A 22,238-nucleotide genomic window follows, 5' to 3' on the forward strand; every position below is an offset into this window, starting at 1 on the left:
GTCACTCAGGGTCAACACACTAAAGTCAGAGTTCTGCCTGGTCCAGAAACAAACTGTTAAGTGACTAGTGTTGGCCTTCAAAGCTCCCCACTGGTAGTTTTAATGTCATGACATTATCTAATTGGGAAGTGAAACTACTGTCTATTTCTAACAGTTTCAAAACAGGGCTTCTGGTGCTGTTTTAGCTATGACACTCATTTAGCGATGACCCTGTTTCAGTAAAATTCAATATTTTATATTATTCCGCCCTTATATACACTTTTCCAAAATGCCTATGTTTTAGCATGTTTAAATGCTGTTTCCTAGTTAGCATGGGTATACAAGTAAGTTTCTAACACACCTGCCTGTCTCCACAGTATGGGGAGGAGAGCTCCAAAGCCTTTGGGAAGTGCAGGGAGCCTGACTACGCGGGCCAGTACTCTCCCTGGTCCTGTGACACCATCGGCTCCTACATCGGCACCAAGGACTCCAAGCCCAAAGATGTCATGGCGCCCGGTGCCATGGAGATGATGGTGAGTGACAGTCGGGATAGTGCCGGTGGGTCTTAGTGAGACGTATGTGTCTGAAAGTGTTACTGGTTCAGATGTCACAGGAGCAGTGTTGTGCTTGATGAGGAGGATTAGAACAATAAGTTACATGAGCTCTATTGTTCCTAATGTTTTCCTCACTTTTTTTTATCTTCTTACTTCACCATCTCTCCTCCCCTATTACTTATTGTAATTGGCTTTGGTTGAGAGCGTCTGTTAAATGGTTAAATTGTTAATTGCCCCTCGGCCTTTCGCTGTCATTTTCCTCTCTCCCCCTTCACTTTCCCTTCGCCCCATCTTTCCCCCTTCACCCCATCTTTCCCTCTCTCCATTTTGTTTTATTGTATTTCACTCTGGATGAGCTCGTCTGATAAATGTCTAAATTCTAAAATGTGCCCCTACGCTCTCTTTCTCAACCCAGCCTTTTTGTTTATTTATCTTTCTCTCCCGCGTCTCTTTGTAGAATGACTCTGTTAAATGATTGTTAAATGAAGGGCCTGTTACTGTTACTGACTAAATAAGGGGCCTGCTAAATGACCATTCTAAATGCCCCCCCTCTCTCTAGAATGTGGATGGTAAAGGTAGGCGGGGGGAGCCCTCCATGGAGGCCCAGGTCAGGCGGGGGACAGAGGTCAAGGACGACGACCCCATCATCCCTTTCGGCCCCCAGCCCACTGTGTCGCGCTTCGGGGCCATCTCACGCACCTCCAAGACAGGCTACCAGACGACAGGCCCCATGCAGGCCTTGGGCTCCGCCCAGGGACCCAACCCCAAGCACATGGCCATAGCCGGTAAGGTTACTCACACTTGGCACTTGCAACTTTACTTTGACCATTCACTGTCGTCACCTTTATCAGGGGCGTATTCATTAGGCACCAAACAGAAGGAAACAGGGCTAGACTACCTGGCCTTAAAGGGATTGTTCACCCAAATTACAATATGACACATTGGTTTCCTTACCCTGTAAGCGGTCTATGGACAAGGTATGACCACAATCCATGCTTTGGTTTTATTTACCTGGCATGGTTCCAAATGCTAACATTTTAGCATTCGCACATCATGTCCAAATCATTCTAAAGTCTCAAATTGTTTGAAGCTCATTTAAGTCCCATATAAAATTATTTGAACAGGATGCTCAAAAAATGCTAATATCGGTCCAATGACTTCAATGGGGTTTGTGCCAGGTAACCTAAACCAAAGCATCGATTGCTGTCATACCTTGTCCATAGACTGCTTACAGGGTAAGGAAACAAATGTCATTTTGTGATTTGGGTGAACAACCCCTTTAAGGAACACTTAATTTCGCTTTCAGTTGCAAAATGTTTTCCGTTGCATGCCTCAATGAATAGGACCCAGAGTTGAACCAAGTTTCTAAGACATGATTGGTGGTTAACGCGTCATTGTCCTGCCAACAGCAGAGTACTCCTATGGGAACCACGGGGGCTGGGGCGGAGCCTCCTACCCCTCCCACCAAACTGTCTCCTCCTCTCAGGGACACTTCAGTGAAAGGTACGGCCGAACACACATCTCATCCATTTATCTATCCTCTCATCCATCAATCACTCATTCACTCCTTCCATCTAATGCATATTTATCAGTAATTCGGGACGGTTCTCTTCTCTCTCAGGCTGCCTATGCCAACTCAGGACAGAGAGCAGCTGAAGACTGAGCTCCAACAGGTCAACCAGCAGATCAACCAACAGTCTCAGATCCACGGCATGGAGGTGTGTATTCACACACACACACACAAACAGAGAGATGGGACAAACACTTGTAAAACTCATGTGTAGACACCCTCAACCAGAATCCAGGCCTGGCAACATCAACATTTTGCATTGAAATTGAGACAAAAACCTAGTGTTTTTTTTTTTGGGGTGCGTGGCATCCGAGCTTGTAAATATTGGTAGAGAATGGGGTTAATTGTAGGGGGGAAAACTGACCTTACTAACCCTTGACTCCCTCTTCCACCAGCTCTCCCAGCCAGGTCAGAACCAGGGCCAGCAGGGGGGGAAGTGGCCTGGTCCAGCAGGGGGTTCCGGCAGCGCTGCCCCAGTGTCCAGCGAACAGCTCAGTATGGAGCTCCACCAGGTGGAGAGGGAGATTGGCAAGAGGACCCGCGAGATGGACATGGTGAGGGGGATGGATTGAGTGGAGAGTAGTAGGTTGTCTGTATTACAATGGGCAATCATTCTGCCCTGCTCCCAATGCCCTATAGAGTTATTGCTAGCCTTATGGCATATCAAATCAAATTTTGTCACATGCGCCAAATACAACAGGAGTAGACCTTACAGTGAAATGCTTACTTACAAGCCCTTAACCAACAATGCTTTAAGAAGTTAAGAAAAATAAGTGTTAAGTAAAAAATATAAATAAAAGTAACAAATAATTAAACAGCAGCAGTAAAATAACAATTAGTGAGGCTATATACAGAGTCAATGTGCAGGGGCACCGGTTAGTTGAGGTAATATGTACATGTAGATAGGTAAAGTGACTATGCGTAGATGATAAACGGAGTAGCAACAGTGTAAAAGAGGAGTCTAGGTAGCCCTTTGATTAGCTGTTCAGGAGTCTTATGACTTGCGGGTAGAAGCTGTTAAGAATCCTTTTGGACCTAGACTTGGCGCTCCAGTACCGCTTGCTGTGCGGTAGCAGAGAGAACAGTCTGACTAGGGTGGCTAGAGTTTTGACAGTTTTTAGGGCCTTCCTCTGACACCGCCTGGTATAGAGGTCCTGGATGGCAGGCAGCTTAGCCCCAGTAATGTACTAGGCCGTACGCACTACCCTCTGTAGTGCCTTGCGGTCGGAGGCCAAGCAGTTGCCATACCAGGCATTGATGCAACCAGTCAGGATGCTCTCGATGGTGCAGCTGGAAAACCTTTTGAGGACCCATGCTAAAAAAAATTCTGTCTCCTGAGGGGGAATAGGCATTGTCTTTACAACTGTCTTGGTGTTTGGACTAGAGGTCAACCGACTATGATTTTTCAACGACGATACCGATTATTGGAGGACCAAAAAAAGCCGTTACCGATTAATCGGGCGAATTTTTTTTACTTTTATTTCTTTGTAATAATGACAATTACAACAATACTGATTGAACACTTATTTTAACTTAATATAATACATCAATTTAGCCTCAAATAAATAATGAAACATGTTCAATTTGGTTTAAATAATGCAAAAACAAAGTGTTGGAGAAGAAAGTAAAAGTGCAATATGTGCCATGTAATAAAGGTAACGTTTAAGTTCCTTGCTCAGAACATGAGAACATATGAAAGCTGGTAGTTCCTTTCAACATGAGTCTTCAATATTCCCAGGTAAGAAGTTTTAGGTTGTAGTTATTATAGGAATTATAGGACTATTTCTCTCTATACGATTTGTATTTCATATACCTTTGACTATTGGATGTTCTTATAGGCACTTTAGTATTGCCAGTGTAACAGTATAGCTTCCGTCCCTCTCCTCGCTCCTACCTGGGCTCGAACCAGGAACACATCGACAACAGCCACCCTCGAAGCAGCGTTACCCATGTAGAGCAAGGGGAACAACTACTCCAAGTCTCAGAGCGAGTGACGTTTGAAACGCTATTAGCGCGCACCCCGCCAACTAGCTAGCCATTTCACATAGGTTACACCAGCCTAATCTCGGGGGTTGATAGGCTTGAAGTCATAAACAGCGCAATGCTTGAAGAATTGCGAAGAGCTGCTGGCAAACGCACGAAGGTGCTGTTTGAATGAATGCTTACGAGCCTGCTGCTGCCTACCATCGCTCAGTCAGACTGCTCTATCAAATCATAAACTTAATTATAACATAATAACACACAGAAATACGAGCTTTTGGTCATTAATATGGTCGAATCTGGAAACTATCATTTCGAAAACGAAAAGTTTATTATTTCAGTGAAATACGGAACCGTTCCGTATTTTATGTAACAGGTGGCATCCATAAGTCTAAATATTCCTGTTACATTGCACAACCTTCAATGTTATGTCATAATTATGTACAATTCTGGCAAATTAATTACGGCCTTTGTTAGGAATAAATGGACTTCACTCAGTTCGCAATGAGCCAGGCGGCCCAAACTGCTGTATATACCCTGACTACTTGCACGGAACGTAAGAGAAGTGACACAACTTCCCTAGTCATAAGAAATTCATGTTAGCAGGCAATATTAACTAAATATGCAGGTTTAAAAATATATACTTGTGTATTGATTTTAAAGAAAGGCATTGATGTTTATGATTAGGTACAATGGTGCAACGACAGTGCTTTTTTCGCAAATGCGCTTGTTAAATCATCACCCGTTTGTCAAATCATCACCCGTTTGTCAAAGTAGGCTGTGATTCAATGAGAAATTAGCAGATACCGCATCGATTATATGCAACGCACGACACTTTAGATAACTACACATAGTCGATGATATTACTAGTTTAACTAGTGATTATGTTAAGATTGATAGTTTTTTATAAGATAAGTTTAATGCTAGCTAGCAACTTACCTTGGCTTCTTTCTGCCCACGCGTAACAGGTAGTCAGCCTGCCACGCAGGCTCCTCGTGGAGTGCAATGTAAGGCAGGTGGTTAGAGCGTTGGACTAGTAACCGGAAGGTTGCAAAAACGAATCCCTGAGGTGACAAGGTAAAAATCTGTTGTTCTGCCTCTGAACAAGGCAGTTAAACCCCGTTCCTAGGCCGTCATTGAAAATAAGAATGTGTTCTTAATCTGACTTGCCTAGTTAAAGATTTTAAAAAATCGGCAAATCGGTGTCCAAAAATACCGATTACCGATTGTTATGCAAACTTGAAATCGGCCCTAATTAATCGGTCAACCTCTAGTTTGGACCATGATAGTTTGTTGGTGATGTGGACACCAAGTAACTTGAAGTTCTCAACCTGCTCCACTACAGCCCGTCGATGAGAATGGGGTCGTGCTCGGTCCTCCTTTTCCTGTAGTTCACAATCATCTGCTTGGTCTTGATTACGTTGAGGGAGAGATTGTTATCCTGGCACCACACGGCCAGGTCTCTGACCACCTCCCTATAGGCTGTCTCATCGTTGTCGGTGATCAGGCCTACCGCTGTTGTCATCGGCAAACTTGATGATGGTGTTGGAGTCGTGCCTGGCCATGCAGTCGTGAGTGAACAGGGAGTATAGGAGGGAACTGAGCATGAACCCCTGAGGGGCCCCCGTGTTGAGGATCAGCGTGGCAGATGTGTTGTTACCTACCCTTACCACCTGGAGGCTGCTCGTCAGGAAGTCCAGGATCCAGTTGCAGAGGGAGGTGTTTAATCCCAGGGTCCTTAGCTTAGTAATGAGATTTGAGGGCACTATGGTGTTGAATGCTGAGCTGTAGTCAATGAATAACATTCTCACATAGGTGTTCCTTTTGTCCAGGTGGGAAAGGGCAGTGTGGAGTGCAATAGAGATTGCATCATCTGTGGATCTGTTTGGGCGGTATGCAAATTAGTGGGTCTAGGGTTTCTGGGATAATGGTGTTATGAGCCATGACCAGCCTTTCAAAGCACTTCATGGCTACAGACGTGAGTGCTACGGGTCGGTAGTCATTTAGGCAGGTTACCTTAGTGTTCTTGGGCACAGGGACTATGGTGGTCTGCTTGAAACATGTTGGTATTACAGTCAGGGACAGGTTGAAAATGTCAGTGAAGGCACTTGCCAGTTGGTCGGTGCATGCTCGGAGTATACGTCCTGGTAATCCGTCTGGCCCTGCGGCCTTGTGAATGTTGACCTGTTTAAAGGTCTTACTCATATCGGCTACGGAGAGCGTGATCAGTCTTCCGGAACAGCTGATGCTCTCATGCATGTTTCAGTGTTACTTGCCTCGAAGCGAGCATAGAAGTGATTTAGCTTGTCTGGTAGGCTTGTGTCACTGGGCAGCTCACGGCTCTGCTTCCCTTCGTAGTCTGTAAGAGTTTGCAAGACCTGCCACATCTGACGAGCGTCGGAGCTAGTCTTAGTCCTGTATTGACGCTTTGCCTGTTTGATGCTTTGTCGGAGGGCATAGCGGGATTTCTTATAAGATTCCGGGTTAGAGTCCCGCTCCTTGAAAGCGGCAGCTCTACCCTTTAGCTAAGTGTGGATATTACCTGTAATCCATGGCTTCTGGTTGGGGTATGTACTTACGGTCACTGTGGGGACAACGTCCTCGATGCACTTATTGATGAAACCAGTGACAGATGTGATGTACTCCTCAATTCCATCAGAAGAATCCCGGAACATGTTCCAGTCTGTGCTAGCAAAACAGTCCTGTAGCTTAGCATCTGCTTCATCTGACCACTTTCTTATTGACCAAGTCACTGGTGCTTCCTGCTTTAGTTTATGCTTGTAAACAGGAATCAGGAGGATAGAATTATGGTCAGATTTGCCAAATGGAGGGTGAGGGAGAGCTTTGTGCATGTCGGTGTGTGGAGTAAAGGTGGTCTAAAGTTTTTTCCTCTGGTTGCACATTTAACATGCTGATAGAAATTAGGTAAAACAGATTTAAGTTTCCCTGCATTAAAGTCCCCGGCCACTAGGAGCGCCGCCTCTGGATGAGTGTTTTCCTGTTTGCTTATGGCCGTATAGAGCCCATCGAGTGCGGTATTAGTGCCAGCATCGGTTTGTGGTGGTAAATAGACAGCATACGAAGAATATAGATGGAAATTCTCTTGGTAAATAGTGTGGTCTACAGCTTATCATGAGATACTCTACCTCAGGCGAGCAAAACCGAGACTTCTTTAGATTTCTTACCAGAGGCTGCTGTTCTATCCTGCCGAAACAGCTTAAAACCCGCCAGCTGTATGATATTCATGTCGTCGTTCAGCCACGACTCGGTGAAACAACATAAGATATTACTGTTTTTAATGTCCCGTTGGTAGGATATACGTGTATTTAGTTGATTTTATTTTCTATTGATTGTACGTTGGCTAATAGGAGTAATGGTAAAGGGAGATTACCTGCTCGTCATCGGATCCTTACATGGCACCCAGACCTTTGTCCCCGATGTCTCTTTCTCCTGCGAATGATGAGGATGAGGGCCTTATCGGGGTCTGAAGTAAATTCTTCCCATCAGAGTCGTTAAAGAAAGTTTTCCTCCAGTACAGGGTGAGAAATCGCTGTCTTGATATCTAGAAGCTCTTTTCGGTCATTAGACACCGTGGCAGAAACATTATGTACAAAACGAGTTACAAATAACGCAAAAAAACATGCACAATTGGTTAGGGGATCTTGAAACGGCAGCCATCTCATCCGGCGCCATTGTTGTCGTCTGGTATTATAGCTGGTTTGTGTTCATGTGTTTGTATTTTATTATGGATCCCCATTAGCTACTGCCAAGGCAGCAGGTATTCTATAACATTTAAGGCAGTTATAGAATTTTAAAAACATTACAATACATTCACATCACATGTACTTGTGTGCACAGACACCCACCCCATGACATGTGAGTTGACAGTGTATTGATGTGGTCTCTACAGGACAGCCAGGTGGCTCATGAGGTCCTGTACAAGACGAAGACTGCAGAGAATGGCCAGCAGGACCACAAGGCCCAGCTGGAGGAGATTGCTCTGGCGCTGGGGTGAGTGGAGACACACAACTCAATAGTAGAACACGTGTATAAAGACAGATGACATGCTGAAGGATAATACCACGTCGGAAGTTTACATACACCTTAGCCAAATACATTTAAACTCAGTTTTTCACAATTCCTGACATTTAATCCTAGTAAAACTTCAGTTAGGATCAGCTTTTATTTCTTTCATCACATTCCCAGTGGGTCAGAAGTTTACATACTAATTGAGTGTATTTGGTAGCATTGCCTTTAAATTGTTTAACTTGGGTCAAACGTTTCGGGTAGCCTTTCACAAGCTTCCCACAATAAATTGGGTGAATTTTGGCCCATTTCTCCTGACAGAACTGGTGTAACTGAGTCAGGTTTGTAGGCCTCCTTGCTCGCACACGCTTTTTCAGTACTGCCCACAAATTTTCTATAGAATTGAAGTCAAGGCTTTGTGATGGCCACTCCAATACCTTGACTTTGTCCTTTTGCCATAACTTTGGAAGTATGCTTGGGGTCATTGTCCATTTGGAAGACCCATTTGCGACCAAGCTTTAACTTCTGACTGATGTCTTGAGATGTTGCTTCAATATATCCACAATTTGTCTTCCTCATGATGCCATCTATTTTGTGAAGTGCACCAGTCCCTCATGCAGCAAAGCACTCCCACAACATGATGCTGCCACCCCCATGCTTCACGGTTGGGATGGTGTTCTTCGGCTTGCAAGCAACCCCCTTTTTCCTCCAAACATAACAATGGTCATTATGGCCAAACAGTTCTATTTTTGTTTCATCAGACCAGAGGACATTTCTCCAAAAAGTACAATCTTCGTCCCGATGTGCAGTTGCAAACCGTAGTCTGGCGGTTTTGGAGCAGTGGCTTCTTCCTTGCTGAGCAGCCTTTCAGGTTATGTCGATAAAGGACTTGTTTTACTTTGGATATAGATACTTTTGAACCTGTTTCCTCCAGCATCTTCACAAGGTCCTTTGCTGTTGTTCTGGGATTGATTGATTTGCACTTTTCGCACCAAAGTACGTTCATCTCTAGGAGACAGAAGGCGTCTCCTTCCTGAGCGGTATGACGGCTGCGTGGTCCCATGGTGTTTATACTTGTGGCAGACCAGCGGGTTTGGTCAAGACGTTTACACAGATCAGACACGGACAGAGTGTGATTAGCTCGGTTTCAAGGGTGTTTAATTAATAAATCAAAATGAAAAGGATAGGTCTCCCCCATGAGACCCTCTCCGCGATACCGTCTTCTGGGCTCCGGGTCTTGCTGTATCCTGTCGGGCACAAAAACTGAACTCCCTCCTCATACTTCTGTAACCGTCCCCAGCTATACAGGAGTGCTCTCCTTTGTGTGCTGCCCTTCTGGCAGCTTTATGGTTCTTGCACAACTGGTGAGCAATCAGCCCTTGATTACTCACCAGCTCTCAATTAGCCCCAATTAGTCCTGGCCGGAGAGCCTGTCGACCTGGCACGTCCAGTAGATGGCGCCATCGCCTCGTGATGTGTACTCCGTCTGTCACCAGGCCTCTACGAGTCTCCCCGTGGTGGCTGACCTGCTGTACGCCACAGTACTATTGTTTGAGATGAACGTGGTAACTTCAGGCGTTTGGAAATTGCTCCCAAGGATGAACCAGACAATTCTTTTCCGACGTCTTGGCTGATTTCTTTTGATTTGCCCATGATGTCAAGCAAAGAGGCACTTGGTTTGAAGGTAGGCCTTGAAATTCATCCACAGGTACACCTCCAATTGACTCAAATGATGTCAATTAGCCTATCAGAAACTTCTAAAGCCATGACATAATTTTCTGGAATTTTCCAAGCTGTTTAAAGGGACAGTCAACTTAGTGAATGTAAACTTCTGACCCACTGGAATTGTGATACAATGAATTATAAGTGAAATAATCTGTCTGTAAACAATTGTTAGAAAAATTACTTGTCATGCACAAAGTAGATGTCCTAACCGACTTGCCAAAATTATAGTTTGTTAACAAGAAATTTGTGGAGTGGTTGAAAAACGAGTTTTAATTACTCCAACCTAAGTGTATGTAAACTTCCGACTTCAACCGTTTGATCTTAATCCTCTCTGTTTCGTCTCTCTCTCTCCGTCTTTCTCCCCGTCTCTAGTGAGGTGTCGAATGGCTCCAGCGGTCTAGGGCAGGACGGCGGTGTGGGCGGAGCCATGCTATCACTGACCACTAAGGCGTCATCGCTTAGCCTGTGTTCTGAGCCAGGGCCCGGGGGCTCCGATCTGCAGAAGAACGGTGTGGTCCATTCCTGCTCCTAGACCATACACACTGCGACACACACAACAAACACACACTCAGAGCCTTTGTTCTAAAGCATGCACACACATACTTGTTTTATTTAGAAGATGAGCAGTATCTGCCGTGATATGAATTTTCTTTCTTTTTGTTCTGTGAATGAGCATTTTTTTTAATTTTTTTTTTAATGACTTTGATCACCTGGAAACCATTTGATGACATTTATTTCTCTTGTGTTTTTTTTTACTGGGATTATAAAACAAGACTCTCAAAGTAGATATGTCAAAAAAGCAGATTATGATAATAATTGTTCAAAGAAGGCTATCAATCCTACATAGATATCACATACCAAGACACGTAGTGGATCGAAGGGTGGAGTATTTCTCAATTCTCCCCCTCTATTTTTGTGCACATTACCAGGGTAAGCAACTTGCAGGGACCTTAATACCCCCAAAGATGGTTTTAAGGCTGTGAAATGTAAACGTTCAATTTTGTAACCAATTTAGTATCGAATCCTAACTCAAGTTATGGTCGTTTTGGTCTTATGTACTACATAGCTAACAAAAGTCTTGGTGTTTTACGACGTAGTTATGTCAGCTGTCATAAGTATCATGTAAGTGTCTGTTTATAATGCATTATAGCCTGATATTTTATTTTATAAGGCAAGTCAGTTAAGAACAAATTCTTATTTACAATGACGGCCTAGGAACAGTGGGTTTAACTGCCTTGTTCAGGGGCAGAAAGACCGCTTTTTTATTTTTTTGATTTTAACTCGTCAGCTCGGGAATTCGATCTAGCAACCTTTCGGTTACTGGCCCAACGCTCTAACCACTAGGCTACCTGCCGCCCCGGTATGACACGTTGTTTCTTTCTGATACCTTTGACAGCTAACTAACGGTTAGTCAGTGTAGTAACCATTCTGTTGGCGTTCAGTAATAAAGGCTAGTGTTCAGGAATACGCCACCCCCTGAATCGTAAAACGTGGTTGACCAGATGGGGGGGGAGTGAAAACGTTCCACCAACGCTCAGTCAACCCTCAGAGCCAAACAAGACCATGTCGCTTCAAGCCGCATGCCGTTTTTAACCCGCCATGAGAAGTCTGATTTTTATTAGTGCATTTTATGAATACATCATATGTCTGTTTCATACTTGAAAAGCAGTATCTTATTAACCAAAGCATTCTGTTTTAAAGATTGCAAAATGTATCTTTTTGATAATGAGCTTTTCTCATGTTTTCTATAAGGGAACATACTATGTGCTTCTCATGGGATGTGGTGTGACTTGCTGCAGAAATGTCTTGTTTGTACTTTGATGGGCTGGAATTCAATAGAACTTGCAGTGTGGATATGCAAATTCCAGGGAGTGTAACACAACATTAATTTTCACACTGCAGGAAGAACATTTTCCATGTTGCGAGAGAGATTGAATCCCCTCCCAGTGTGAATTTAATCATATGGGGTGATTGGTATTTTTGTTCCTCATCTTCCTCAGAGCTCCTTATCTGGTCATTGAAAAGGCCTCCCCATTGGGATTATCTTGTCATTGGTTCTCCTTAACTTCTATGAAGTTGCGTTCCCTTGTTTGTTTTTTTGCTAGGGTAAATCGCGATTAAGGGGGTGTGGCCTGCCTGAACGCTAGTCCGTAATTGGAGGGGAAGTAAAATGGTTTAATATGCAAATTTTTGGTCCTCTTGTTCTTAATGCGTGTGTAAAAGGTGTCTGTAGTCTGCCAAACAGTCCTTTCAATGGTTTGTGCATCAATGTCAACAGTTAAAGAGTAGCGAAGTGTCTTAAATAATTGTCATTCTACAGGCTTAAAAAAAAGTCCTTCTATCCCTTTTTTGTTTTTAACCGTGTACTATTAGTTCATTTTAGAACAAGTCTGTATCAAGACACATATTCAGGTTATCTTAGTGGATTCAAAACCCAGAACCTTGGGCCACACATGTGAGGCTTAAAGCAAGCAGCCAGTGTGTCTTGCCCCTCAAAAAGCCTCTACTCAAAGTCTTGACCTTTTTAATGATATTTTTCACTATATCGTTTTCTGGTGTTATTATTATTGTAAGCTATAAAAACAAAAGAGTTGCACACTCCATATGTATAACCTCACAGTAAGTTATTGGGTAAAAAAAAACACATTTTTCGGCATTACTGTGCCTTTTGAAACGTTAGTGTTTTTTTTCGTTTTTTACTGAATAAATTACTGGGAGGTAAAACGTATGGAGTGTGCGACTCTCTTTGTTTTTGTAGCTTACAGTTTATTCACCGTTAGTCAAAACCTCTACACTAAATAATGTTCTCTGGGTGTGCGCCAGCTCATGCTTTTTATTATTAGCATTATTACTTTATTATTGATGTTCCTGTCATGGTAAATGTTTATCGCTGATGCTCGTTAAGGAGCTCTCTGCCTTTTGTAAACAATCGTCATGATTGGCCATTGAAAAAAAAACTGAGTTGAAATGCAAAGAGGTGGATCCCAGTGCTCAAACGGTTACGAATCCACGGAATGTAGGTGACGATCGGTTTTCATAATTTGGGTTCAGGAAAAAAACGGGTCAGGTTTTTGTCAGTGTAGATGGGTGTTGAGGACCAGGGTCAGTTATAGGGTGTTTTTTTTTTTTCGTTTTTTTTTTTTCAACCACACTTCATGCCTCTTGGGCTACTCTTTGCTATATTTTATTGTTTAGGTAAACAACTCACTTATACATATGAGTATGTATACATACATTAATATACTAAGCACTGTTAATGTGCCACCTCTTATTCTACTCGCTCAGCATTTATATTAAATGATCTCTACTTAGAATCAGCTAAATGTTTTATTTTATTTCTCCACTGGTTGCCAACAGACTTTATCCTTTCCCAGTTGAAGGACTTCTGTGCACATTGACGTGTGTTCACTTAATCTTTTTGTGTTCAAACAAAGATAAGTTCTCTACTGAAATATGCTTCCGAAAGAAGACACCTTTAATGATGAAAATTTACAACAACAAAAAAGTTTTTGTGTGTGTTAGGTTGTAGAAAATGTACAGTCTTTTTTTTCAAAGTAAAGTGTGCTGTACTGGGTGACGGTTTGGAAATGTTAGAAATGTGTTGGGGTTTTCTCTTTTTAAGAGGTAATCCGGGTAAGCCTTTAATTTAGTCAAAGGCTTGCTTCATATTCTCAAGGAAAACTCCTAGGCCATTCATTCCAACAGTATGAGATCATTTGGAAGCACCCTAACCAAATTGAAAGCAATCTTAATTGGCACACTAATTTTGTCACAACCAGCACTAATCACATGACAGGCAGAGACGCATGTTTTGTCATATTTAGAACAAAAAATGTGTTTCTGCTGGGGAAAATGTAATTGACTAGTTGGGTTTGTTTTTCTTTCTTCCTGTCGTTGAGTGAAATCACTTACTTCCAAGTCTTACAGTGATCTATATAACGCATCCCAAGGCGAAGCATCATGTCCATCCACAGGGGAACTGTCAAACTTATCCACACACAGGTTGTCATTTGTTTCAGAATAGTCATGAAAATGTGCTTACTCTTAAGTCCCTCCAGCCGTGAGCCTTCAAGAGAGAGTTCACTTCAAATTTGTCTAATGATTTTAGATATCAAAAGTGGTCTGTTGACTTGAGGCCACATTCCATGCCATCTGTTGTGAAGATCCAGCTATAAGCCTCAATCCCCAAATCAATGGCAAAGATGGACCTGAACCTAATTCAGTGCCTATCATTTCCACTCATTTTGGGTTTAAGGCATATAGTTTATATACATCTCAAGTGGTTTAACGTTTATTCAAGGTCACGTCCCAAACTGTGTGTAATGTTTTTGGGACGTGACCTTGAATAAACGTTAAACCACTTGAGGTCTAAAACGTGCAACAAACTTTGATTTTGGAGTAAACTGTCCCTTAAAGCCTATAGGTGAGTAGAATTAACAATGATATGGTTTCTATGGGAATAGCAATGATGTTCATGTCAGTCTCATGCTTTCATTTGTTTCTGAGTGAAACTGCTGCCTACCCCTCCTTCACACAGCCAATGAACTCTTCCCCCAAACCACAGAACTCTTACTGCTGTTTTGGGCTCATTTTAATTCTTAACTTTTGGGAAAAACTCAATGGCTGTTTTTATATGATTAATCCCTTGTAAAATATCTCTTAAATTAAGGTACAGTTTTAATTTCAGCAAGAAAATCCGTTTTTATATGTATTATACTCCATTAAGGAATGTTTAGAATTATCTTCCTCCAATGTGGATGTAGCCATTATTACACCATTTTATGACTTTGTAAGAGAATTCACTGTGTGAAAATTGGTTTGCATTTTTGTATAATACAATCTGCTTTTTTTGTTTGATACGAGAGGGAGGTCAAACTGGAAGTTTTTAAGAGAGAAATGAACCTGTGAAATTGAGAGAATCTTTTTTAATTTATGTACAACAGTGATTCTATGCTGAGGGGGATGGATTAAATGATATTGCTAACTCTGCTATTGGCGTCTTGTTTTACTTTCCCATGGGGAAATGAGTGAACATCTTTGAGCGCAAGTATTAACATGCATAACACCACATTTATTTTTTATCTGGCCATGCCTGTTAGCCCACACATCTTTATCCACCCCAAATTGTGAAGGACAGAGATGAACTCTGCCCACCACCAACTCAAGGGATCAAAACAGAATTTAAGAGAGGGTTGAGGACTATCAACCAACTCTGTGGCTCTCTCTTTGGCAAATGCTCAAGGGGAGACATAAGTCTGTATGCCAGGATACGCACAGGGCAGGGGTGAAATTATGATGCAATGTTACACGGGACGGGATAGGCGTTACGGCCACATTGATGGCGTGTGTAATGTTGCACAGCGGAGAGTCGAGTGGAGACATGTTTAGTTCGTTATCCTGATGAGCCCTTCCCAGCTAGCTAGTTTATTCTGACCGGCAGTGGTGTAGTGGAGGGTATACACCGTATCAATGAGGCTGATTGAACTGATCAGAATGTTTAGCTTAATGTTGATAAGCTATTATTTCTCCACGTTTTAGGCACAGCAACGTGTGAATGTCCCAAAATGCGTTCTTAAATGCTAATGGTTTCATGGAAATATCCGTTAGAAATGTAGAAAGAGGGACGATCTAAAGATGTACCAACTATCATGGGTTGATAATATGATTTTGGCTACAGGCATCTTTGAAGCATGGTAAGAAGCGTCTCATAATATGAAGTAAAACGTCCAGGTTTAAAAAATATATATAAGGAACAGGAAAAATACAGCGATCCTATTACAGGCGGAACGTCTTCTGGTAGACGGAAAGGCTTTCCCAAAAAACGTAATTAAATGTTAACTAGTTACGTAGTGTATGCTTACCTGGCAGAATGATATGATTATTTGCATCAATCCCGTGGCCATTTGCTTTGCAAACTCCAACTCATGTGCTACAGAAACACCTCTAACCAAACCGCAGTGCTTGGTGCATGCACACTTGAATTAAAGGGTAATAGTAGTTCTACAGTAGTGTAGTTCTACACTCAAAAATCTAAATGTCTTAAAAGTGGTCTCCAGATGTGGTGCTTTAAAACATCACATTTTTTTTGTGACTAAGAATGGAAACCTGTGAATTTCTGACTCAGTTGACAGCCTTTTATCTGTTTCAATAATATGGCTACTATGTTCCTACTGCACAGTACAGCTTGAGTTGGCCTGAATGAAAGACAATATGTTTTTTTTAAATGATTTTTGGTAATTCAAAGTGTATGTCACTGTTTCTCATAATTTTTCACACAGGGCACCTTTCCGTTGCGGGACATTTGGGAAATCTTTGTAAAAATTTGGGTATACCCACTTCTCCATGCAGAACTATGCCACTGCTGGCTGGCTAGCTGGCAACAACAGCATGGCGCTATTTAAAACTTGTTTAAAAGAAGGCGATATTTATTTCGATGGGCGAGGGAGAAATAACTTGTAGTATTGGTCACCAGTGAGACGGCCAAAAACTTCAAGTTCCTTGGCGTACACATCTCAGAGGAGCTGAAATGGTCAAACCACATGGACACCATGGTGAAGGCACGACAGCGACTGTTCAACCATCGAGAGCATACTGTCAGGCTGCATCCCAGCCTGGTACAGCAACCCCGCTGACCGCAAGGCTCTACAGCGGGTAGTATGCTCAGCAGACCGCACCATTGGGTGCACACTGCCTGCCCTCCAGGACACCTAAAACGCCAGCTGTTGGAGGAAGGCCAAGAAGATCATCAGGGACCCGAGCTATGGATCCCTTCATCTGTCAGTGAATTCAATTGTTGAATCATCTTTTGTCATGATTATGACTCATTTCAAGTAACTGTCTGCAGGTTTAAAAGAAACAAATATACTTTGCATAGAAACCCAAATAAAAGCATGTAGATAGAAAGATGTGTGTGTCATGTATGCTAGAATGAAAGCTTAAAAACAGCTGCATATGCACATTAGCCGATACATATGGCGTAGCCCTCACATATAGGATACCTTGCAATTCAGTCTTCTCTAAAAACTGTTGTACAATGTGCTCTGCAATGAGATAAGAGTTTGTTTTCTAAACCAGATTAGTTCTCAAATAGCAGCTAGCTGCCCCATACCATGGTCGGCATGCATAATATTGGATGCTTTTAAATATAAGGTATGGAGAATGAATGATAAAAAGGCTGTAGTAGGGTTGAAGAAAAATCAGTTGGGAAATTAATGTTTCAGTTTTAAATAGATTAATAAATGTTCAGCGAATGTGAGTCTATTTACACTGAAAAAATATATAAACGCAACGTGACAATTTCAAATAATTTAGGGACATTTTCAGCATCCAGGAATTGTGGATCAGATCCTTGTGAAATGGGGTTGTGCACTATCATGCTGGAAATGAGGTGATGGTGGCGGATGATTGGCACAACAATGGGCCTCAGGATCTCGTCACAATATCTTTGTGCATTGAAATTGCCATCGATAAAATGCAATTGTGTTTGTTGTCCGTAGTTTATGCCTGCGCATACCATAACCCCACCATGGAGCACTCTGTTCACAACGTTGACATCAGCAAACCGCTTTCCCACACGATGCCATTCTGCCATCTGCCTGGTACAGTTGAAACTGGGATTCATCCATTGTGCCAGTGGCCATCCAAGGTGAGCATTTGCCCACTGAAGTCGATTATGACGCCAAACTGCAGTCAGGTCAACACCCTGGTGTGGACGACAAGCACGCAGAAGAACTTCCCTGAGACTGTTTCTGACCGTTTTTGCAGAAATTCTTCGATTGTGCAAACCCACCATTTCATCAGCTGTCTGGGTGGCTGCTCTCAGACAATCCCGCAGGTGAAGAAGCCAGATGTGGAGGTCCTTGGCTGGCGTGGTTACACGTGGTCTGTGGTTGTAAGGCCGGTTGGACGTATTGTCAAATTCTCTATAACGATGTTGGGGGCATCGTATGGTAGAGAAATGAACGTGAAATTCTCTGGCAACAGCTCTGGTGGACATTTCTGCAGTCACCATGTCAATTGCACGCTCCCTCAAAACTTGAGACATTGTGGCATGTGTTATGTGAAAAAACTGCAGATTTTTGAGTGGCAATTTTATTGTCCCCAGCACAAGGTGCAGCTGTGTAATGATCATGCTGTTTAATTAGCTTATTGATATGCCACACCTGTCAGGAGGATGGATTATCTTGGGGTGGCAGGTAAACTAGTGGTTAGAGCGTTGGTCCAATAACTGAAAGGTTGCTAGATCAAATCCCCGGGCTGACAAGGTTAAAAAGCTGTTGTTCTGCCCCTGAACAGGCTGTCATTGTAAATAAGAATTTGTTCTTAACTGACTTGCCTAGTTAAATTAAATAAAAATCTTGGCAAAGGAGAAATGCTCACTAACAGGGATGTAAGCAAATTTGTGTACAACATTTGACAGAAATAAGCTTTTTGTGCATCTGAAAAATGTCTGGGATCTTTTATTTCAGCTCATGAAAGATGGGACCAAGACTTTACTTGTGTCTATGTTTTTGTTCAGTGTAGGTGGTTTAAATTACTAACTTACAAACTAACCTAAAGGTTGACGGTGCCAACATCTTGACAATCCATTCAGTATTCTACTAGCTATGACTGAGTGTGAGACGTTTTCCATAATGCATGTTTCATGCATATACATTCAAACAAAGAACACCATCACAGTGTTTCACCTTTTATGGAATATGGAGACAAATGGCAAAGTTGTCTTGGGCAGTATTTTCAGAAATTATTCATACCCCTTGACATATTCCACATTTTGTTGTGTTACAACCTGAAGTAAAATTGATTAAATATATATACACTCGGCAAAAAAAGAAACGTCCTCTCACTGTCAACTGCGTTTATTTTCAGCAAACTTAACATGTGTAAATATCTGTATGAACATAACAAGATTCAACAACTGAGACATAAACTGAAAAAGTTCCACAGACGTGACTAACAGAAATGGAATAACGTGTCCCTGAACAAAGGGGGGTTCAAAATCAAAAGTAACAGTCAGTATCTGTTGTGGCCACCAGCTGCATTAAGTACTGCAGTGCATCTCCTCCTCATGAACTGCACCAGATTTGTCAGTTCTTGCCGTGAGATGTTACCCCACTCTTCCACCAAGGCACCTGTAAGTTCCCGCACATTTCTGGGGGGAATGGCCCTAGCCCTCACCCTCCGATCCAACAGGTCCCAGACGTGCTCAATGGGATTGAGATCCGGGCTCTTCACTGGCCATGGCAGAACACTGACATTCCTGTCTTGCAGGAAATCATGCACAGAACGAGCAGTATGGCTGGTGGCATTGTCATGCTGGAGGGTCATGTTAGGATGAGCCTGCAGGAAGGGTACCACATGAGGGTGGAGGATGTCTTCCCTGTAACGCACAAAGTTGAGATTGCCTGCAGTGACAACAAGCTCAGTCCGATGATGCTGTGACACACCGCTCCAGACCATGACGGACCCTCCACCTCCAAATCGATCCCGCTCCAGAGTACAAGCCTCGGTGTAATGCTCATTCCTTCAACGATAAACGCGAATCCGACCATCACCCCTGGTGAGACAAAACCGCGACTCGTCAGTTCAGAGCACTTTATGCCAGTCCTGTCTGGTTCCGCGACGATGGGTTTGTGCCCATAGGCGACGTTGTTGCCGGTGATGTCTGGTGAGGACCTGCCTTACAACAGGCCTACAAGCCCTCAGTCCAGCCTCTCTCAGCCTATTGCGGACAGTCTGAGCACTGATGGGGGGATTGTGCGTTCCTGATGTAACTCTGGCAGTAGTTGCTGCCATCCTGTACCTGTCCCGCAGGTGTGATGTTCGGATGTACCAATCCTGTGCAGATGTTGTTACACGTGGTCTGCCACTGCGAGGACGATCAGGTATCCGTCCTGTCTCCCTGTAGCGCTGTCTTATGCGTCTCACAGTACGGACATTGCAATTTATTGCCCTGGCCACATCTGCAGTCCTCATGCCTCCTTGCAGCATGCTTAAGGCACATTCACGCAGATAAGCAGGGACCCTGGGCATCTTTCTTTTGGTGTTTTTCCAGAGTCAGTAGAAAGGCCTCTTTAGTGTCCTAAGTTTTCATAACTGTGACCTTAATTGCCTACCGTCTGTAAGCTTTTAGTGTCTTAACGACCGTTGCACAGGTGCATGTTCATTAATTGTTCATGGGTCATTGAATAAGCATGGGAAACAGTGTTTAAACCCTTTACAATGAAGATCTGTGAAGTTATTTTGATTTTTACGAATTATCTATGAAAGACAGGGTCCTGAAAAAGGGGCGTTTCTTTTTTTTGCTGAGTTTATGATGTTCTCTCACCCATCTACACACAATAGCCCATAATGACAGTGAAAACATGTTTTTAGACATTTTGCAAATGTATTGAAAATGAAATACAGAAATATCTCATTTACATAAATATTCACACCCCTGATTCAATACATGTTAGAATCCCCTTTGGCAGCGATTGTAGCTGTGAGTCTTTCTGGGTAAGTCTCTAAGAGCTTTGGATGCCTAGATTGTACAATATTTGCACATTATTCTTTTTACAATTCTTCAAGCTCTGTCAAGTTGATTGTTGATCATTGCTAGACAGACATTTTCATGTCTTGCCATATATTTTCAAGCCAATTTAATCGAAATGGTAACTAGGCCACTCAGGAACATTCAATGACGTCTTGGTAAGCAACTCCAGTGCATATTTGGCCTTGTGTTTTAGGTTATTGTCTGTTGGAAAGCATACTGAAACAGTTTTTCCTCTAGGATTTTGTCTGTGTTTACCTCAATTCCATGTATTTTTATCATAAAAAAAACTCCCTAGTCCTTGCCGATGACAAGCATACCCATAACATGATGCAGGCACCACCATGCTTAAATAATATGAAGAGTGTTACTCAGTGATGTGTTGTGTTGGATTTGCCACAAAGATAGCGCTTTGTATTCAGGACAAAAAGTTCATTCTTTTGGCAAATTTTTTCAGTATTACTTTAGTGCCTTATTGCAAACAGGATGCATGTTTTGGAATATTTTATTCTGTATAGGCTTTCTTCTAATTCACACTGTCAATTAGGTTAGTTTTGTGGAGTAACTACAATGTTGTTGATCCATCCTTAGTTCTCATTTCACAACCATAAAGGGATACTTCGGGATTTTGCCAATGAGGCCCTTTATCTACTTCCCCAGAATCAGATAAACTTGCGGATACCATTTTTATGTCTCTGTGTCCAGTATGAATGAAGTTAGAGCTAGTTTTGTGAGTCAATGCTAACTAGCGTTAGCACAATGACTGGAAGTCTATGGGTATCTGCTAACATGCAATGCCAAAAGCCTGGGCCTCTTATGGAGGAGACTCTAGAACTGTTATCAATGCATGCTTCAGTATTCCCTTCTCTCTAAGAGCATTTGTGTGCTCATGCCCCATAGGCCTATCAACATTTCCCCACGCTGATCACCAATGTATCTGACCAATGTAGAGAGGGATATTTACATCTTAGTCTTATCCAGAGCGACTCACAAGAGGAACACATAGACAGATTTTTTTTAACTAGTCACTTCGGAGATTCAAACCAGCAACTTTTCGGTCCATGCCCAATGCTCTTAGCCACTAGGCCACCCGCCACCCTGTCAAGACCGAGTTAGACAAAACCCACAAAGAAAGACAACAGGCAAATGCATATGCAGTGTCAATGTCTAAATAGCGAAGGCAGGGTAGTTTAAAATGCAGGACTTGGCGAATAGATCTTGAGAGACAAAAGTGAGAGACAATAATGAATAAAAATGCTCAAACAAGCATGTGTATCTGTAGTGGGTGTTCTTCAACTCTAAAATACACTGGTCTGTAAGACGAAATCTATAAAAGAAAAGAGAACAGGCAAGGTCATACTAGTACAAACTGCAGTAGGATGGTTCTCCTCACAGGTGAATGAATCAGTCCGTGCTTGGTGAATAGCACTTGGTTGATTTCTGGGAGCAGGACACAGGAGAGCTGAATAGATCATGTGAGAAAAAAGTTAGAGACAAGAAGGAATACAATAAATCATTACAGCAAAGGAATGTATTTTGTGAGTTAGAAAATGTACGTCCTGACAGCTCTGTAATCATCCTACTCCAACTACTGACAGGGATAATGTGGCATTTCTTATTTGTCAGTATGAAGGAAATTAGTCGGTCCTGCTTTGATTACTATCGATTTTTGTAGTCTTAAATTATTACTTGGAATAAACTGAAAGCTAAAACTCCTTCTCCTGGAATGACATGCTAGCTAGTGATAAAGGCAAGCTATCTAGTCCTGCTAACTTGCAGCATATCTACTTGTTCTAACTACACTGAACAAAAATATAAACGCAACATGTAAAGTGTTGGTCCTATGTTTCAAATAACAGATCCCAGAAATGTT

At 42.5% G+C, this 22,238-nt stretch overlaps 1 pseudogene across 1 annotated transcript in view; it reads left to right on the forward strand.

The window, feature by feature from the left end:
- The window catches only part of LOC106568923 (roquin-1-like), a 43,743-nt pseudogene extending 28,920 nt beyond the window's left edge, over positions 1-14,823 (forward strand). Inside the window, exons 14-20 of the transcript XR_006758747.1 lie at positions 357-512; positions 1,093-1,318; positions 1,943-2,036; positions 2,155-2,251; positions 2,499-2,657; positions 7,994-8,094; positions 10,207-14,823. The product of XR_006758747.1 is annotated as a roquin-1-like (transcript). The remainder of the gene's footprint in view (positions 1-356; positions 513-1,092; positions 1,319-1,942; positions 2,037-2,154; positions 2,252-2,498; positions 2,658-7,993; positions 8,095-10,206) is intronic.
- The last annotated feature ends 7,415 nt before the right edge of the window (positions 14,824-22,238 follow it).

Source organism: Salmo salar, chromosome ssa14 (genome assembly GCF_905237065.1).
Source record: "Salmo salar chromosome ssa14, Ssal_v3.1, whole genome shotgun sequence".
Lineage (NCBI taxonomy): Eukaryota > Metazoa > Chordata > Actinopteri > Salmoniformes > Salmonidae > Salmo > Salmo salar.